This window comes from Dipodomys spectabilis, unplaced genomic scaffold, assembly GCF_019054845.1.
Source record: "Dipodomys spectabilis isolate Male_0828 unplaced genomic scaffold, ASM1905484v1 ptg000154l, whole genome shotgun sequence".
Taxonomy (NCBI): domain Eukaryota; kingdom Metazoa; phylum Chordata; class Mammalia; order Rodentia; family Heteromyidae; genus Dipodomys; species Dipodomys spectabilis.
The window spans coordinates 3,736,319-3,758,442 of NW_024870831.1; the positions used below are offsets into that span (position 1 = coordinate 3,736,319).

The 22,124-nt window shown below is 34.7% G+C and overlaps 1 non-coding gene across 1 annotated transcript; it reads left to right on the forward strand.

Annotated features, from left to right (window-relative positions):
• Window positions 1–10,864: 10,864 nt before the first annotated feature.
• On the forward strand, window positions 10,865–10,968 carry LOC122118496. Its single transcript, XR_006149383.1, has one exon. It is a non-coding gene; the product is annotated as a U6 spliceosomal RNA (small nuclear RNA).
• Window positions 10,969–22,124: the final 11,156 nt, after the last annotated feature.

The window sequence follows — 22,124 nt, forward strand, 5'->3', positions numbered from 1 at the left end:
AAACATACTCTTTTGAAGTTATAATATTAAGAGACCAGAAGCATAAACCTTTAGAGATAAATAAGAAGAGAAAATTGACATATTGTTGAGGCTTGTTTCCCTTTCAAAAGTTAATGTGTCAAATCTGCTGCAAATGTAAATTTTATTTTGCCTATTCTTTTAAGCAAATTGCTTAAAATGTAGCGCCAAGCCCAAAGAAATATAGGTCCCATGGTTTCTCTTATTTGCAATATCTAGTATATGTATGAGTCAAGCAGAAAAGGTCAGATAATGTGATGTTATGAAAATGAACCCCTAGATATGCATTTAAATGTTTTTTTCTTTCATGCATATGTTTCTAACGCATTTATAAGATTATTTCTTTGTTGCTTTGTATGTTCCTCCCCCACAGTATAACCCCTACTTTCACTATATTTGATGTCGGTATAATTTATGGGGAAAAACAAGTCGTTTAAGGATACAGGTGGACCCACTGCAACAATGAGAAGTACAAGTTGTCATGTCGAAAACGAACTTTATGATAATGTACTCATTATCTTGCCGATGTAATTGTAACCCCTCTGTACAGTATGTTCACAAAAAATAAAAAAAAAATGTAGAGAACCTAATTTCAATATCCTTTCATTTCCAATAAAAAAATCTTTGGAGGGGGAGATTGGGTGGGGGGGGGTGAGTGGAGGCTAGGAAGAGATGTGAAGGGTAAACAAAGGAGGAGGCTGCAATGCTTGATAAGAAATGTACTCATTATCTTGTCCATGTAATTGTAATCCCTCTGTACAGTATGCTCACAAAAAATAAACATTAAAATTTAAAAAAAAATCTTATGCACATTTAAGTTATTTCTAAATACCTTAATGCAATGCATTATTGGAACTAATTTCATTCCATATTTAAATTTATTTTTTTGTTTTTGTGAAAATACTGTACAAAGGGGTTTCAATTACATGGGTAAGATAATGAGTACATTTCTTATCAAGCATTGTACCCTCCTCCTTTGTTTCCCTTTCCCATAACTTCCTGTCCTCTCCATGCTCCCCACCCAATCCTCCCCCCCCCACACCAAAATTTTAAAGTTTGTTTTCGACATAATGACATGTACATCTCATTGTTGTAATGGGTCCATCTGTATCCCTATTATTTAAACGATTTGTTTTTTCCTTTCCCCTCCACAAATTATACCAACATCAAGTACAGTGAAAGCAGGGTTTGTACAGTGGGGGAGGGACATACAAAGCAAAAAAGAAATAATCTTTTAAATGTGTTAGAAACAATCACATGAAGGAAATAACATTAGAATATATATCTTAGGGTTCATTTCCCTCACATCAACTTGTCTGACAGTTTCTGTTTGTCTCAGACATATACTAGTTATTGCAAATAAGGGAAACCATGGGACCTATGTTTCTGTGGGCCTGGCTTATGTCACTTAATAAATTTTTTTCCAAGTCTTTCCATTTCCTAACAAATGGGGCAATGTCGTTCTTTCTGATGGAGGCATAGAATTCCAGTGTGTATATATACCACATTTTCTTGATCTACTCATCTACTAAGGGCCATCTGAGTTGGTTCCATATATTAGCTATGGTAACTAATGATGCAATAAGCATAGTTGTGATGGAAACTCTAGTATGGTCTTGTTTGTGAACATTTGGGAAAATACCCAAAGTGGGAATGCTGGGTCACATGGGAGCTCTATGAGTCTTTTGAAGAACCTCAATAATGATTTCTAAACTGGTTGAACAAGTTTACACTCCCATCAACAATACAGTAGTGTTCCCTTCTGTCCACATCCCCTCCAGCATCTGTTGTTATTACAGTTCTTGATTATAGCCATTCTAACTGGGGTGAGGTGGTATCTCAATGTTGTTTTGATTTACATTTCTTTTATGACTAGGGAGGTTGAGCATTTCTTCATGTGTCTATTGGCCATCCTTTCTTGTTCAGAGAAGTTTCTCTTTAAGTCTTTAGCCCACTTATTTATTGGGCAGTTGTTTCTTTGAAGATTTGTTGGGGGATTTAAATTTTTGAGTTACAGGTATATTTTAGATATGAGACCCTAGTCCATTTTATGGCTAGTGAAGATCTTCTCCCAATCCATGGGTTTTCTATTAACCTTGCTATCTATGTCCTTTGCCATGCAGAAGCTCTGCAATTTTATGCAACCCCATTTGTCCAACCTTTCTATGATTTTTTGTGTTTCTGGGTCTCTATTAAGAAAATTTCGGCCTATGCCAACAAGGCCTAGGGTTTCTTCTATTCCATCCTTTAATGTTTTCAGAGTGTCTGCTTTTATTCCAAGTTCTTTGATCCATTTGGAGTTGATTCTGGTAGAGGGTTATATATAAGGATCTAGCATTATTTTTCTACAAGTAGTTAAGCAATTTTGCCAGCACCATTTACTGAAGAGGCTGTCTTTCTTCCATTCTATTTTTTTAGCTCCCTTATCGAAGATTAGATGGCTATAGGTCTATAGGTTCATTTCTGGGTTTTCAATTCTATTCCATTGGTCCTGAGGTCTGTTCTTGTGCCAGTACCAAGCTGTTTTGATTATTGTGGCTTTGTACTTGAATTTGAAATTGGTATTGATATTCTTCCAGCACAGTTCTTTCTGTTAAGGATCATTTTTGCTATTCAGGGTCTTTTATTTTTCCATATGAATTTTTTGATTGCCTCTTCTATTTCCTTGAAGAATGAGGTTGGAATATTGATAGGTATCACATTGAATTTTTAGATAGCCTTGGGAAATATTGCAATTTTCACGATGTTGATCTTTCCAATCCAGCAGCATGGGAGTTTTTGCCACTTTCTAAGTTCAGTTTTGATTTCCTTTTTCAGGTATTTAAAGTTTTCATCATAGAGGTCCTTCAGTTCGTTGATTAAGTTAATATCTATGTATTTTTTTGTATGCAATTACAAATGGATTTGTTTTCCTAATTTCAGCCACACTTTCCTTTTTGTTGGCATACAGAAAAGGCATTGAGTTTTGAGTGTTAATTTTGTACTCTGCTATTTGCCAAAGTTTTGAGTAATTTTGGAGTGGACTCTGCGATTTTTTAAATACAAGATCATGTCATCTGCAAAGAGGGAGAGTTTTAATTCTTCTTTCCATATTTGGATCCCTCTTGTATTTGCATTTGTCTTATTGCTCTAGTTAGGCATTCCAATACTCGAATGAAGAGAAGTGGAGAGAGTGGGCATCCTTGTCTCATTCCTGAGTAAAGAGGAAATAGCTTTAGTTTTTCACCATTAAGTATAATGCTGGTTATAGGTTTGTCATATACAGCCTTTATTGTATTGAGTAATGTTCCATGAATTCCTAATTTTTCCAAAACCTTCATCATAAAAGTGTGTTGGATCTTGTCAAAAACTTTTTCTGCATCTATTGAGATAACCATGTGGTTTTTATCCTTGCTGCTGTTGATGTGATGAATTATATTAATTGATTTGAGTATATTAAACTAGCTTTGCATCCCTGAAATGAATCCTGTTTTATCGTGGTATGTGATTTTTGTTATGAATTGTTGAAGTCGATTGGCCAAAATTTTGTTGAGAAACTTTGCATCAGTGTTCATCAGAGAAATGGTTCTATAGTTCTCTTTCTTTGATGAGTCCCTTCCTGGTTTTGGGATGTGTGTTATGATGGCCTCATAGAATGAGTTCAGTAGTGAACTTTTTCTTTCAGTTTCATTGAAGAGTTCAAGGAGTATTGGTGTGATGTCTGCTTTGAAGGCCTTATAGAATTCCGCTGTAAAACCATTTGGTCCTGGGATTTTCTTAGATGGGAGGTCTCTTATTGTTGTTTCTATTTCAATGCTTGATACAGGCCTTTTAATATAGTTTGACTCATCTTGGCTTAGTTTGGGCATGTCAGTATTTGCTAGGATAAGGTCCATTTCTGCCAAGTTCTCAAACTCATTAGCATAAAGTTTTGAGAAGTATTCCCTTATAATGTTCTGAATCTTAGTTGTTTCTGTGATGATGCTTCCATTCTCATCTCTGAGTTTATTTGGGTGTGTTCTCTTCTTTTTCTGATAAGATTTGCTAAGGGTCTGTCAATTTTGTTATTTTTTTCGAAGAATCAACTCTGGTTTTTTTCTATTTTTTTTACATTCCACCTCATTTAATTCTGATTTAATTTTAATTATTTATTTCCATCTACTGGATTGTGTTTATCTTTCTGCTCTTTTTCAAGGAGGCTCAGATGTCTCATTAAATTGGTTCAGATCTCTCCAATTTGTTTGTGTAGAGCTATAAACTTGCCTCTGAATACTGTGTTTGTTGTGTCCCAGAGGAGCTAGTACTTGGTGTGTTCATTTTTGTTGAATATCATGAACATTTGAATTTTCTTTCTAATCTCTTCCATAACCCACTCGTGATTTAGCAGTTTGTTTTTCAGGATCCGTGTGTTACATGACTTTCTTTGGTGGCTTTTGGTATTGAGTTCTAATTTTATCCCCTTGTGGTCTGAGAGAATGTGAGGTAAAACTTCAATGTTTCTGAATTTGGACAAGTTTGCTTTGTGGCCTAAAATGTGGTCTATTTTGGAAAATGTTCCATGTGCTGCTGAGAAAAACGTATTGCCTAAAGCTGCTGTGTGAGATATTCAGTAGATGTCTGTTAAATCTAGTTGGTCTATACAGTTGTTTATATCTGAAGTTTCTCTGTTGAGTTTCTGCGAAGTTCTTCTATCTAGTGGGTAAAGTTGTGTGTTAAAATCCTCAACAATTAATGTCTTTGGATCTATGTGGGATTTGAGGGAAAGTAGTGTTTCTTGGATAAATTTGGGTGCTCCGTTTTTTGGCAAATAGATATTTAGAATTGTAATATCCTCCTGAGTGATCCCTTAATTACTATGCACTGACCTTTTCACTAATATTAAAAGTCTATTTTATCGGATATTAGGATTGCAATTCCTTCCTGATTATGGGGGCCATTTGCTTGGTAGATTTTGTTCCAGACTTTAAAATTGAAAATGTGTTTGTTTTTGTGGGCAAGATGTGACTCCTGAAGGCAGCAGATAGAAGGATCTTGCTTTTTAATCCAAGTAGACAGACTTTGTCGCTTAATTGGTGAGTTAAGTCCGTTAATGTTGAGAGATAGAACTGAGATGTATTTGGGAGTTCCTGCCATTTTATCCAACTTCTTCGTGGCTGAGGCAACTGTGTTCTTTCTATGGTTCTTGGATTCTCAGTTTGGGTTCTGTTGCTTGGCTTTTATTGTGGTCTTGTTGGTTTTCACTGTGTAGGACATCTTTAAGATTCTATTGTAGGGCTGGTTTGGTGGAGATATATTGTTTCAATTTTTCTTTTCTATGGAAGGGTTTTATTTGACCTCCAAATATTAAGGAGAGTATAGCTGGATAAAGTATTCTTGGTTGATAGTTGTTTGTCTTTAGGTCATGGCTTACATCACTCTAGGCTCTTTTTTGCTTTGATTGTCTCTGCTGAGAAATCTGGGGTGATTCTAATTGGTTTCCCTTTATAGGTGATTGATCTTTTCTCCATGACAACTTTAAGGATCTTTTCCTTGGTGTGAATTGATCCTGTGCATATTATAATGTGACAATGGGATGTCCTGGTCTGGTCTGGTCTATTGGGAGTTCTAAAAGCTTCTTGTATCTGAATAGGTCTATCTTTTTGCATGTTTTGGAAGTTTTCTGCTAGGATCCTGTTAAACAAATTTCCTAGACTATTGACTTCTGGCTCTAGGTGCTCTTCTACACCCATTATCCTCAGATTAGGCCTTCTAATGGTGTCTTCCAAGGGTTGAGTGTTGAATAGATATATCATATTTCTTGGATTTGTCATGGATGGTTGTATGTTCTTTCTCTATAATATCTAGGCTGTATTCTTTCCTCAGGATTTTTCTGCATGGTCCATCCTACTATCCACACTTTCTACTTTTTTTTTTCTTTTCCTTCTACTTGGTCGCTGTTTGTGGCTTCAAATTCTTTGTTGGATCTTTGTTTTAGATCTTATATGAAATTTTTTACTTCCTTAATTTGGTGTTCGGTGTTTATTCTCAAATTACTTATTTGATTGGTTATGGTTTCCTTGGACTCCCATTCCTTCTGTTGGCATCCATTCAGCATTCCCTTTGTGGACTCCCTGATGTCTTTCAGCTCTCTCTTTATGGATTCCATGAATGCCTCTAGTGATCTTTGTCTATTCTCATCCTGCCCTCTCATTTCCTGTATTACTCTTTGATTAGCTTCTTCACATTCATGCAATTCCTGTGGTTCTCTGCCTGATCTCAGCCTGCTCACACAATTCCTTTATTTCTCTTTGAGTGTTCTCAAGCTGCTCATACAATTCCTTTATCTATCTTTGAGTAGCTTCCTCACACCAATGAGCTTCCTGTTTTGATCTTTGGTTTGCCTCCTCTCTCTCCCTATCATGCTCACACAGAGTCCTTTGCAGGTTTTCAGTCTTTTTATTTACCATGTTTACCATTAGTGTTTGTAGAGCTTTTTGGGAGCTCTCCTCTGGATTATACATTATCTGTTCTGTCCACTGATTATCATGAGTGGAAGTTGAGATACCCGGACTTGCCATTTTTCTTGTGTTTTTCCTGCTTATTCTGTCCATTTGGGATGAGAGTAACACCACTTTTGTGCTAGAAAACCATCTTAAGGCAAGCATCAACAAAGTATGTAATTGCTAAGTCAAAAGCCTGCAGATATAATCTAGTTCAACAGATATATTTTTCAACATCAAACAACTATGTATTAATAAGCTACAAACTGCAGAGAAGAATTTGGCAAACCAGAAGTTATTAGGTTTAGCGAGAGATGTGGGTATAAATAGGAATAGAGGGTTCTGGAAAGGTAGATGGAGAGCTAACTTAGTCCTAATCTCAAAGCAGGAAATAGGTTTGATAGAATGATAGTAGAGACCGGGGAAAAAAGAAAGAGAAAAAAAAGACAAGGAAAAATAGTAAAACAAAAATTAAAAAATGGAACACTTAAAAATAATGCAAATTAAAAACGCAATATTCAGATTAGGATGGGAATAGGATAAGAGAAATGGAGGGATAGAAAGGAGACATGAAAAATTAAAAAATAAAAATGCTTAAAATTTTATATAGGTATATACAGGTAGTACAGCTATTAAGGAGTTTAAGTCTAAGAGGTTTTGAATTCAGTAATAAATTTCTGGATTAAGTGTGTATACAATGGGTTATAAGGTCTAATAATCGAATACAGGTATATCTGAGAATGAGCAGAACAGCGATTAAATCATGCAAAAAAAAGAACGAAAGAGAAGAAAAAGTGAAAAGAATGAGAAAGAAAGGAAAAAAGGATCAAAAGGTCAGTAGAGCTAAACAAAAGTGAAAAAAGCACACACACACATATAAACCTAAAATAAAAATTACAAGAGGAAGAAAAAAAAGTTAATAGAAAACAATTTTTTAAATTAAAAATGTTAAAAATTTTAATAAAATGTACCAAAAAAGTTCTTTGCTTTTTGGGGGGTGAGATGGGAAGATCCTCTACCTCCCTTGTGTCCATAACCAGTCTCTTGTTGGAGTCTCTGGTCTGCTTGTGGTATTTGATTTTCCTGTAGCTTGGTTGTTTTCTTAAGTCAGTTTGTTTGAGCAGGCAAAAAAATGCTTTGCTTTACCCAGGATTTTGTCATCCTCCTCCCAGGCTAGTTCAATGGGAGGGAGATCTGCTTTGAGTATCACAAAAGAGGGTGATGACTGTTTCTTTTAGTTTGGAAATGCTGTGATGGGGCTAGGTTCTTGGCAGAGTTGAGGCCTTTCAGCAAACAGTAGCGTTTCCCTGAGGGGCTAGCTTCTGAGGCAGTCACAGATTCCAGCCAGGAACCATTCTCAGGGTTTATTGTTACTGAATTTCAATTGATTGTCTAGGCTGTTGTAGGCAGGGGCAGCCTCTGGCTCTGTTTACCTAGTGAAGAAAGCCACTCTTGGGCTGGGTGAATTTTCCCTGGGTGGAGCTGAACCTGGCAGGTCAGGTTAGGTTCCTGTGACCTGCTAAATGACTTTTTGTTTTCATCCAAGGACTGAGTTGGAGCTAGCTGATCAGCCAGGCCTTTGCCAGTATCAAAGATGGAGATCTCCGGTAGTGGGCAGGGAGGGGTAGCCTTCCCTTCTCTGCTCCCTTAGAAGGAGAGAGGAAGTCAGGCTTCTACTCACACAGGAGTCTGGTTCCTGGGTCATCTCTGGTCTGTGATCTGAAGAATGATGTCTGCTCCTTGTCAGTTCTTGCTGGTGTTTAGTAGAATCCTCTCTCCTGCTGCATCTGCTGCCTTTGTCCTAGACTCTCTGTGTTGCAGCGATGGCGGCTACGGCTGCCACCATACCCGCCACAGCTGCAACCATGGCTGCTGGCAAGTGCTCAGATTTGTCTCCTTGCCTGGATTTTCCCTCTTTGGCCTAACTCTTAGTACTGTGATGGCACACTTGGTGTGATTCTATGGCTTAGGACTGTTCACTGGAGCACTTAAACTGCTTTCTATGTGAGAGTTTGTTTAGCTTCCAGCTTCTCCTCTGCTATCTTCCCGGAACCCTAAATTTAAATTTTTAATGATAAATTATTTTAAAATCTTTTCACTCGGGCACAGGTATGGATAGATAAGTGATGTGTGCAGAATCAGAATTATTCAGAAGGTTGTAAATGGATGCTTACCTAGTTTTCTCTTGGATGAATCATAGAATACGGACTGTCCTAATTGGAAAAAGTTAGCCTTCTGAGATTTTCTCCATATAAACACTCTATCAACATTTTATTAGAGGATTATTCAAGATTAGCTATAAGTTGATTGATAATGACTGATCATGACAGAAAGTTGAGGGAAAACCATCTACATTTCAGTGAGGTTCTGATTTGTGCTTCACAAACTGTTATGAAAGCTCTACATGAGAAATCTAGTAGCTGCATTCCTTGGGTTGTTACACTTTCTGATATTGTCTCAATTCAAGTACTTCTCCTTGAAGTTCCATACTATTCAATGATGCTGTATTAGCTCTTTTTTACAATTTGCAGACTGGTCTTTCTGATGAAATTTGTGCTTTTCAAAATTGCTTTCCAAATTCCATCCACAAACTGCATACAAAATTTATCTGAAAAAATTTCTATCAGTTGATAGTGCATATACTTTTAGTTTTCATTACAAATATAGAATGTAGTAAAAATTCTCATAGCAATTATACTGCATTAGCTTGTGGGCAGATTCTAATATAAATAATATACTGTGTTCATGTAGATATTTTGAGTATCCAAAGTATTAAGCCTGTGGTCCTAAAACCTATACCTTACTTATATTGAGTGAAAAATACCTCTTCATATAAATACAGAAGTTCTCCTTGTATCTTTTTAATATATATTTTTTTATTATAAATACTGTACAGAGGAGTTCCAATTACATAAGTAAGGTAATGAGTACATTGTTACCCCCTCCTTTGTTTTTCCCCTACCATCTCTTCCCTTCACACGTCCCCACCTCCCCACTTCACCCATCCTCTGATAGAGAGTCTTGTATATCTCATTGTTACAATGGGTCAATCAGTATCCTTTCCTTATATCTTAAATGAAGAAATGCTGGATTGATTTATGCTGATTCTATTTGTGTAGACACATCTAAAATCACTGGCCAAGTCCAGGAGCACATAAATGAAATGCCATCATTTTTTTGTCAGTTGGTATAATTGTGTTCTACACATTTATTGACAGGCTACAAATTATTCTCAAACTTGAAAACATTAAAAATAATTCTTTTTTTTCTTATTTTCTTGGCCAGGAAATCAGCAAGACCTCAGTCAGCATTTCTCACATAAGAATTTTCACATGGGTTAGTTAAATGTATATGTAGAGTCCAGTTTCCTGAGGACTCACTCATCTGCCTAGGAATTCATGCTTGGCTGTTGGAAAAAGAGCTCAAGTAAGGATGCCATTTAAAGCCTTTTAACTTTACTCTTTACCAGGGTATTCTCCTGCTACTTTGGTTGTCGAGAGTTTCTACAAAAGTAAGCATTCTGTGAGGAGCAGGGAGACACCATATGACTTATACTTACTGAGATTTCCAAGTGACTTGCTATCCCTTGTACTGCATTTTGTAAGTCAAATCTCTCTAAAACTACCAGTTTTAAGAGATAAGAGGAGTGGTAAAAGAACTCTTAGAGACAAATACATCTTCAATATATATTGTTCCAAGTATTCAGTTTAAGGCATATTCAAAAACTGGTGAAACTTTTGTTGGCTGTAATTATGTGTCTTTCTCCATGTGTGCATGTATACATGTGCATGTATATGTGTGTAAATAGTAACATACATGTGTACATTATGGCTTATATCATCATTTATTCCTTGCTAACAAATAAAGTAAGGAATCCCTAAAGTATTAACAGAAACTGTGTAAAGTCTTAATTCTTCACTCTGCTTCTTTACACAAAGACTTTGCAACTTCTCATTAATAAAGTTTCCTTAAAATCTGAAATGTTCATACTTAGTACATAATGTCTGCTACCATAAATCTTAAATACTTTGCAGAAAAGTTTTATACCTGCCAAAGAGTCCTATTTTTGGCATATATAAGCAAAATCCCAAAATTAAGCATATTTAAAACATTAAAACTTTTAACAAGCCTTAACACTTGCTGCAATGTTCATTTTGACAGGTTCCTTGTATAGAATAATTGAATTCCTCCTCTTACACATCTCTTGAACTACAAATTTCTGGAATTATTTTGTTTTTGGCATGTCTATCTTGATTTTATTCTTCAATGTGTGCTTATAAAGAAATACATGATTCTAAAATTTCACAATTCTTTTGAACTTACGTTCTGTTGAATTGTCTAGTTTAATAAAATCAATAAAAATTATACTTTATATATAAAAATATTCTGTGCTCACGTTAGCATCACATACACTAACATTGGAACGATACAGAGAAGATTAGCATGTCCCCTGCACAAGGATGACATGCAAATCCATGGAGCCCATATTTTTACAACAACAGATGTTGAAAGGTATGTGGCCACATGGAATCGTACTGCATTTTTGGTGGGAGTGTAAACTTGTTCAACTACTTTGGAAAGCAGTATGGAGGTTTCTCAAAAGACTCCACATAAAACTCCTCTATGACACAGTAATCCCACTTTTGGGGATTTACTCAAATGATCATAAACAAGACCATACTAAAACTACCAGCACTACTATGGCTATTGTAACATTATTTACCATAGCTAAGATATGGAACCAACCCAGATGACCTCATTAGATGAATGGATCAAGAAAATGTGGTATATATATACAAAATGGAATTCTATGCCTCCATCAGAAAGAATGACATTGCCCAATTTCTTAGGAAATAGAAAGACTTGGAAAAAAAATTATTTAGTGAAGTAAGCCAAGTCTAAAGAATCATAGGTCCCATGATTTCCCTTATTTTCAATAACGAATATATGTCTGGGATAAGCAGAAAAGTTCAAAAGATATGTGCATATAACCAGATAAGATGATGTTAAAGAAATTGAACCCCAAGATAGGGACACAAGTTGTTTTTTGTTTCTTGCTATTGTTTCTAACATACTTATAATGTGCAATGTCATTTTTTTTTTGTTTCTTTGTATGTTTCTCCCCACGCCATAACCCATGTTTTCTCTGTATTTGAAGTTGGTGCACTTACATCTTGTATGTATGCTTCTCTAATTTGGGGAGGGGAAGGGAAAAATATGCTCAAATAGGGATACAGGTTGACCCATTGTAACAATGAGATGCACAAGACACTATGTTGCAAAATGAACTTTACAATTTAGGCAGAGGAAGGAAGGGGGAGGGGAGTGTACTTGTGGAGGTGGGAGGGAAGGGATTGTAGGGAAAATATAAAGGAGGAGGTAACAATGCTTGTTAGGAAATGTACTAGTCTCCTTTTTCATGTAAATTTGACCCTTCTGCATAGTATTATTAGAATAAAAACATAAAAATGTTCTGAGATGGAAAAGTTTATTTCCTCTATTTTACCCATATAATATCATTAACAAAGAAATTAATGCAGAACACTGAGATGAAGGTAATTTGAATAAATGTGTGTGTGTGAGTGCAGCAGCGTGCAAGCAAACACGCGCATGCATCCGAACACACGCCATGTATGTATATTGGTGTGCTTAGAGTTTAAAATCAGGGATTCAAGGTCTTGCTAGGCTTTTCCTATCTAGATTGGTGAGCTACTATATAAACTACATCTCAATTCCTGGCTCTTAGCTAGTTAATTAAATATTTTGAAAAATAATTCATTGAAGTTTTTTTTTTTGGGGGGGGGGCCTGATTGGCTCCCAAGTGTTATCCACAGATCTCAGTCTCCTGAGCAAATATTCAGAGTAGATAGGATTATAAGGGTGACCAGCCAGCACAAGGCTTTTAGAATAATTTTAAAAATAAAAGAAATTTTATTTTATGGGATCCTGTTTTATCATCACATAATTTGAAAGACTTTTGGAGTGATTATATGCCAATTTAATTCGTTTGGAGATTAAAAGATAGTAAGTGATGATATTTAAAAATTTTAGTACTTTTTAAAAAAGAAACTGGAACTGTGGGACAGAAGAAATTTGGCTGTCTACTGACTTCAATTTGTAAGCTCAGCTCTGTGCATGATAACCAAATTTCAACAACACAGTCTGTGTTGAAGACAAAATGTGACAAAAAACAATCACTATGGGTAATATTTGCTATGCTATTATTTCTTGGACAATATGAATATTGAACTGAGAGTGTAAGAGAATGGAGAGATTTTACCCACATTTTTGGTATTGCTGAAAGACTTTTGGAAAATTTGACTCATTTCCTTCCTCACTGTGTGTGTCTTTGGGCCATGCACTTACTGTCTTTTACTACAATTTTTCCTAACACTAAACTGGTAATAACGTTAGTATTATAGCAAATGTTATCTTAAGAATTAAGAAAATAAAACTTGTGAAAACTTAACATAAACATATGAATGAGCTTTGAGTTTAGCCAGCATTCTTTTTTAAATACTAAATAGAATGTGATAAGTAGTACAGAAACCATTACATGTAGTGTGAGCAACCAGAAGTAATATCTATTGACCATGCTCTGCTTCCAAGGAAGAAAGGTGGATAACTTCTCATGCTGTAAATCAAACAGGTAATCTTATGTAGTGATAGTGTAAAAATATCAGGGACAGAATGATGAAGGAATGTTGTAGACTGAGGTGAAATCCATATGAAAATGTGCAAAACTGATAAAACATAAAAGTATCTGAACAGTATATTGTGTTTTACATCATTTAAGTTACATCGCAAAGATAAGGAAGACCTAGAAGAATAAATTTTCTTTTTGATATTCTATCATAGGTCCTTAGAAGGATGAACACTTTCCTCATTCTTGTAGAGGCATCATCAGATGAGGGGAACTATATATTTGTTTGCTTACTTCCGTTTATTCTTCAGTTTGAAATCTGAACTACATGAGACTGAAAGAAACCAAGTGAAATCAGTCATGTAGGCTTTGGAAACAACAATCAAAATAAAATAAATAAAATATATATAGCCTTGTAAATTGAGTTATATAGTCTCAAGCATTAACAGAAAATGATTAAAACAATATCACTTTATTAAAAATTTAAAAATGTTAGGAGCTGCTTAATTTTTTCCTTTCTACTACCTTGAATTAATTATTGATTTTCTATAAAGAGATTAAAGATGAGATTAACAAGAAACTTGATTAAAAATGGACAAAAGTTCTGAATAGACATGTTTTCCAAAAAGCTCTGAAAATCGCCTGTGGATTTACAAATTTGTATTTAATACAACTTCTACGCTGGCTTAATGCTTTGTGAGCAGAACTCATTAGAGAAATGCAATTCAAAATTACTATGATACTACTTCTTAACTATTATAACTCTTATCAAAAATATCCAAGGAACCAGGTGTGGTGGCAAAGGCTGGTAATTCCAAGTGATTGGAGGTTGGAGTAAAAGGATTTTAGTCTAAGGCCAGTCTGGGATACTGCCCACAGTAAAAACCTGCCCTTTAAAAAAACTCAAAAGGTAATAATGTTGGCTGGCGACACTGTGGAGAAAAGGACATTTTCTACACTCTTGGTCAAAATACATGTTAGTGTTCTCGTTGTAGAAAGTAGTATGCACTTTTCTAAAGAAACCCAAAGTTGAAATATCATCTGGCCCACCAATTGTGTGATTATTTCTCTCTGGGTAACTCATAAATATATCTGTATTTCATTGTTAGTCACATTATTCACAACAGCCAAGATATAAATCGAAGTCCAGTGTTCAACTACAAACTAATAAAGCAACTGTGGTTACATGCACAAATATCTTTTTCTGTTGATCCCAAAGTAATATTTTTATTATTTTCCTGTTTCCATGTGATTAACCTCCAAATTAGAAATCCAGACATATGATTTAATTTTACCAAAACTATTTATTGAGTATAAGGACCTTCTACTCTCTACATTCTTCACACTAAGATCACCAAATATGATGAGTCTGAAATAATTAGTCTCTTTTTGACCTATGTTAATATTCTTTACAATGTGAGGGAAATGTTTAAAAAGTAGTATTTGTTTTAGCTTAATTGTTCTGAAGAGACAATAAATGATATTATCAAAGCTTAAAAATGATTTGATTTAAAATTTAGAATTCAGTAAATGGTTTTGACCACTCTGGTTAGTGGAGCCTTCACTACAACCTCATGAGACAATTTATATTGATGAAGCAAAAATCTGAAGTTAAATATTTATGAATAAAAAAAATCATGTCATTCTGAATATGTAGAGTTACATATGAAACATAGAAAATTTAGCTTTTAAATACCTAAATATGCTAGTACATTTAATTGCAGGGTAAGTATTTGTTCTGAAAGGAGATAAAATTGCACTTATTTTGAAATGAAAACTTAAGTATTTATTTGAATAAAAGACAATGTTTAAAATATCACTCATTGAAGAAACAAGATGTACAGTTAGTTGTTTTTCATGCCAATTATGTTCTCTAAACTTACTACAAATACTAGATTAGTAAACCTAATTCATTGCTTTGTGGGGAAATAGCAATTCCGTTTCCTAAAACTCATGACAATAACTTTTTCTCAAACAATTGCTAAGTAACTGTTTTATATTTTTTGTCATGGAATCTTATTCGATAAATTTATATTCATTAAGTTAAATAATTGGCAAACAATATAAATTATGCATGGACAAAGTTTATCTAACACGAGTTTTTTTTTTTTTTTCAGAAGACAGATCATGGCTCTCTTAAAGAATACTAGAAGGCTGTGTGTTCTTTATTAATTTTTAGTGATTTTCTTAATGGATATTAATTGTCAGAAGTGACAATTCCATAATATATTTAACATATTTGATTATACTCCCTCTATTTCCTTCTCATTACTCCTTCCTCCAAAGATCTTCTGTTTTTCACATAAAATTACATCTTTATACATGCGCATATAAACTAATTTGGAAGATTTAAGCTGAACAGCAAATTAATTCAAGATGTACAGTAAATTAATAGGATGAATAAAAACCTGGATATTTTCATTAACTTTTGAATTGAGCTATCATTATTATTTTGGTTAGGGTTAGGATCCCTGACAAAATTAGAATTAGGATTAGAGAAATAGAAAATTTAGGTTCATCACAGGATGACCCATTGCAACAATGATACTCACATTCACTATGTTGAAAATGAAGTTTATACCATGAGAAGGGAGGGGTAAGGGATGTGCGGAGGGATGGGATAGTGGCAGAACAAGAAAGAAATGGGTAACAATGCTCAACAAGAAACATACTCCTTACCTTACACATGTAACATATCCCTCTTTAAAGCATCTTTTCAACAAAATAAAATTTTTAAAAAAATAATGAACAATAAATCCTGACAGGAAATAGAAAAACACTTAACATTTTATGTTCAAAATGCAAATAAAATTTAGACCTACACGCTGAGCAAGCGTTAGGATAAATATGAAAAAAGTGGCTTGCTATTAACATGATGATTCGGTTTTATGTAGGCTTAGGATTAGGCAAGGTGTGCCAGTTAGAGTGGAGTTAGGATGAAAAAAACATGTAATACATTGTGTAAAACTGCCACATATTTTAAGAAGAATGAATGAAAACCAGTCTGTGTTACTTTAAACATTCAGATACAATTTGGTTTAAAGTGTGAGATACTTTTTTGTTCTGGTTAGGGTTAGGGAAGGATAAGCTTTAAGGTAAATTTTAGTTTTCCAATAAGAAGTAGAAGCCAAAAAAAATGTGCGATTGAATAGAATCTAGACAATTTTCCTTACAATAACCATTTGGTGTTAAATCAGAATGTGATTTGCATTAGGTTTCTGGTTAACCTGGGATGAGGATATAGTCAAGAAATGGGTTAAACTAGTGGCTCGCGCCTATTATCCTAGCTACTCAGGAAGCTGTTTTCTGAGGATCTCAGTTCAAAGGTAGTCCAGGCAGGAAAGTCCATGAGACTCTTATCTCAAATTAACCACCATAAAACACAAAAGCGGTGCTGTGGCTCAATTGGTTAAACGCACACCTTGAGCTAAAGAACTCAGGGATCATGCCCTTGCCCAGAGTGCAAGCCCCATGACTGACAAAAAGAAAAAAAAAAGAATTAAATATTAAGTAAAGCTGAACCTTTTTTTATGTTCTAGGAATTCACGAAAAGCTGGGCTAATGGAAGTACAATGTGTTTCATAATATCAGGATTTGAGATCAATGGGTATAATGATTCCTGTTATGGAACAAAATACATTCAGAGTTAAGAGTGAAAAAATCTTTAGGGTTTACAGAAAACCTGCAATTTATTTCAAGAATTACCAGTGGAATTTCAGTTAGGATTGCACAAAATGAGCATTTTTCATAAATTTTAGAATTGGGGTACGATTAGTGTCAAGGTTATGGTTAGGATTCCAGCCATGGTTAGGCTTAGAGTGAAGGAGAAAAAAATGAGGGTCAAATTGAAGGTAAATTTTAATATGAGCCTGGTAAGAATTAAAATGAATGCAAACTAGAGTATTGCTATTAATATTAGAATCTACTTACAATAAGGCTGATGGTTATTCTCAATGTTCCAGTTAAGAAAGATTAAGTTTAGGGTTAGAAAATGACTAAGATATTGGAAAAAAATGAAACTTATGTTTGGAAGGATGAGTGAAAACTAGTGTACTTGCTTTCGTGTTAGTATTGTCATATAATTTGGATTAAGATTAGGGTCAGTAATTTCTTCTGATTATATTTATATATAAGAAAGCTTTTAGTATAAAATTGTGTTCACTAACAAGTAGAAACAAATATGCAAGGCTGAATAGTAACTAGAATATTATCATTATATTTATTTCTCAGTGATCCTTCTTGTAGTGATTAATGAGAGTTTTCCAGCCAAGTTTAGGTTGAGAGTTAGCGTTAAGTAATGGACTTGATGGTAAGTAAATCTGAAACTGTTTTCAGATACAGTGGTTCAGGAAAAGGTAGAATCAATGGAAACTACAGTATTTTTCCTGGTAAGAGAATTTGAGGACAAGTAATATAATGGCTTATGTTAGGGAAGAAGATAAATTTAGAGGTAGAGTCAGAAAATTTGTGGGAATTAGAGCAAACAAATTCATTTCCAGAGTGAAAACTAGAGTATTCATTAGAATGATTAAAAACTAGAGTGTTTTTCTTAAACATTAGAATTGGATTATCATTAGGGTGAAAGTTAGGTTTTAGTTCCAGCTAGGCTTAGAGTAAGCATTAGGAAAATGGAAAAATTAGGGTCAAACTGAAAGTAAATCTTTGAATCACAAATAGAGTTAGAATTAGGATGAATGTGGAATAGAAAACTGCTAATAATATTAAGATTAGAGTATGATTAGGGTGAGGGTTAACATCAATATTCCAGTTAGGGTTAGGGTTACAATAAAGACAAGATAATGAGTGAAACTACAAGCTATTTTTAGAAAGATGAGTTGAATTGAAGTTAGGATGAAGATAAACTAATGTATTTGTGTGGCTTTTAGACTCCAAAGGCCATTAGTTCTAGGTTTAGGTTTACTTTCCTAATTCAGTTTAGGCTTAGGATTAGGGAAGAGTAAGCTTTAAGGTAAAACTGAATTTCTACTAACACTTTCAAGTAATGTAAGTGCAAAATTTAACAAAAACTAGTTTCCCTAATTTTCCTATTCAGGGTTCAATAGGGTTAAATTTAGAGTTAGGTTTCTGGTAAGGATTAGATATATAGTTAGGGTTTGGAAGTATAGTAGATTTTAAGTAAACCTGCAGCTTCTTTTTGGATATACAGGAGTTCAGTAAAAGTTGAGATCAATGAAAACTATGGTATTTTTCATGATATGAGGATTTGAGGTTAATGATTCCTAATAGGGAACAAGATAGATTTCAGGGTCCAAGTTAGGGAATCTGTATTATTTGGAGCAAATTGCAAATCATTTCAAAGACAATGGGTATCTGTAAATATGTATCTAAACTCGAGTAATTTTCATTAATTTTAGGATTGGGTTACTATTATCATCAAGGTTACTCTTAGGGTTTTGACCAGGATTAGAGTTAAGATTAGGGAAATGGAAGTTGAGAACTTGAGTGACTTACTTCATTTGTGTATATATATGCACTATTCTAAGGCTTTAACTCAAGGCTTGAGTTCTGTTCCTGAGCTTTATGCTGTAGGCTACAATCCACGAATCCACTTCCAGCTTTCTTTGGCAGTGAATTTGAGACAAGAATCACACAGACTTTCCTAACCAAGCTGATACTGAACTGAGATCCCCAGACCTCTGCCTTCTGATTAAAGTTAGAATTAAAGGCATGAGCTACCAGTGCCCAGGAAAGTGCTTGATTTTATTGATTGTTTTTACTTATGTTTGAGATTCAATATCTGAGAGCTTTGCTCACGAGGTAGACAATGCCACTTGAGCCATACCTCCCAAAATGATTATTTTAAATAGCTGGAACTCATTAAATTTTCTTCAGATGATAGGCATTAGAACAACATTACTGTTGTTCTAAAACTCATCCTAATAAAAAAAGATTTATAGACACTAGAGATGATCTGAGCACATTCTCATGCTTTGTTTCTAATTGCATAACATTTTAGGGACATGATTTTTAATCATTATTTTGAGTTATCATTAAATAATGAGTTATCATTAAATAAATCAGTTAATGCATACAGTATACTTTGATCAATGCCAAGCCTTTCAACATTCTCATCCATCCCTCCTCTATGAATATCTTCCTTCACTCTTCATAATTTTGTAGGAAATGTACTGGGTTCCTCTCTGCACTTCCTCCAATTCCTCTTGGTCATTCTACCTTTTCTCCCTTCACCTCTCTTTTGACTACCCACTTCCATATTATCCATCAACTCTACTCCTAAACATTTACTGTCCTTGTACTGCAGTAATTGACACATGCAAACTGATGTAAAAGATTTTCAGGGTTATTGGCTAGCCATAGATTCGTGAATATGAGTTATTTGCTCCTTCTCTTTGTCTATTCATGCCTTTGAGTAGTGATTGTGCAGATTCATTTGTACCATTTGCTACACAGAAAAGAGATGAACTACTTGTACATATATTTACATACATGTATATACATACATACATGGATATATGCATTTTGATTTTCAAGAATTACAGAGCTAACAAAACTCGCATGCATTTTCCTTCCTTTTAAATTCTTTCAAAGCCTAAATAACTTTGTCTCTTTAGAACACCTAATTTTAAAGAGAATATCACCATCTCTGAACTGTCAGTGGCCTGGAAATTAGATGTTCAAATAGGAGAAACTTATTTAGGCTTTTTGGTGGGAGAGAGGAGTATTACTAGGGTCCTATCCAGGAATTCTCTGCTTGCTAGACAGGACTTTTGTTGTATAGCACCAAGCAGCTCAACCACTGTTGCCATACTTCTAGTCCATATTATTTGCTTGAGATCTTGAACTTTTTGCACTGGTGTGATCTTAGATTGACTGAGACTTTGTTACCTATGCCTCCCACATAATTAGCTAGGATTTCAGATGTGAGTCACGATGGCCAGCTCATTTGTTGAGATGGGAGATGGCTGTCTTGGCAGTTATTTTTGTGGTCTTGCCTCAGACTATGATCCTTGTCATTTCTTCTTCCCAATCAGCTGGGATTTCACAAGTGGACTACTATACTTGGTGTACATGACACCTTCTTTTTTTTTTTTGAAGAATTTTTTATTGTAAAAATATTGTATAGAGGGGTTATAGTTACTTGAGCATTGCGATGAGCGCATTTTCTATCAAGCAGTGTTACCTATTCTTCTGTTTTTCCCTACCCCCCCTTCCCTCCCACCTCCACAACTTCACTCCGCCTCTCCCCTCTTTCCTGCTTCCCTGCCTAAATTGTAAATTTCTTTTCTCAACATAGTCTCTTATGCATGTCATTGTTACAATGGTTCAGCCTGTATCCCTACTTAAACATTTTGTTTTTTCCCTTCTCCTCCCCAAGCTAGAGAAATGTGTATACAAGATGCGGGGCACCGACATCAAATACAGTGAAAACAGGGGTTATACCATGGGCGAGGAACATACAAAGAAACAAAAAAAATCACATGGTTGATTATAAACCCCTATCTTGAGGTTCATTTCACTTCACATAATCTTATCTGGTCTTATATAGATAGCTTTTGAACTTTTATCCTTGTCCCAGATATATACTAGTTATTTCAAATAAGGAAAACAAAGGACCTATGTTTCTTTGGGTCTGGCTTACTTCATGTAATATAATTTTTTCCAAGACTCCAGTTATAGCTCCTATGACCCAGCAATCCCATTTTGGGGCATTTACCAAATGATCACAAACAAAACCATGCTAAGCTACCAACACAACGATGTTTATTGCAGCATTATTTACCATAGCTAAGATATGGAACCAACCTAGGGGCCCCTCAGTAGATGAACTGATCAAGAAAATGTGGTATATATACCCAATGGAATCCTATGCCTCATCAGAAAGAATGACATAGATCCATTTGTTATGAAATGGAAAGACTTGGAAAAATCATATTAAGTGTAATATGCCAGGCCCAAAAAAACATACTTCCCATGGTTTCCCTTATTTGCAATAACTAATATATATCTGAGACAAGTAGAAAAGGTCAGATAAGTTGATCTGAGGCGAAATGAAACCCAAGATAAGGCTTCAAACATTTTTTTCTTTCTTTTGCTTGTTTCTAACATATTTATAAGATGATTTTTTTGTTGCTTTTTATTGCCCTCCCCCACCGTATAATCCCTGTTTTCACTGTATTTGATGTTGGTATAATTTGTGGGGGGGAAGGGAAAACCAAATTGTTTAAATAGGGATATAGGTGGACCCATTGCAACAATGAGATGTTCAACACATTATGTCGAAAAACGAACTTTACTACTTTGGTTTGGGGTGGGGGGACGTGGGGTAGGAGAGATGGAAAGGGATGGGAAGGGGAAACAAAGGAGAAGACAACAATTCTTGATAAGAAATGTACTCATTACATTGCCCATTTAAGTGCAAACCCTCTGTACAGTATTTTCCCAATAAAAAAAGTGAAAGCGTGATATATATATATATGTATATATATGTGTATATATATATATATATATATATGTGTGTGTGTGTGTGTGTGTGTGTGTATAGTGGAATTTTATGCCTCTATCAAAAATGACATTGCCCCATTTGTAAGGAAATGGAAAGATGTGAAAAAAATTATATTAAGTGAAATATGCCAGGCCCAAATAAACGTAGTTCCCATAGTTTCCTTTGCTTGTAGTAACTAGTACATGGTACCATATGACCATATAAGATGATGTTAATTAAAATGAACCCCAAGATAGGGACACAACTGATTTTTTATTCCATGAGATTCTTATCTCTATATAATCCCCAAAATAAAGTTGTAAGGGGAGCTGCGTTTCATGTATAGAGCAACACTCATTAGGGAAAAAGCTTAAGTGAGATGGTAAGATCCTGAGTTTAAACCACAATATCAGCACTCAAAATAGTTGATTTCTTTTCCTTGATGTTTTTATTAAATTGCTCAGAAAATAATCAACATTTAATTTATGTTTAACATTAGAATTAAAATCTAGTTATATTTGTTGATGTTATTCTTTGTTTT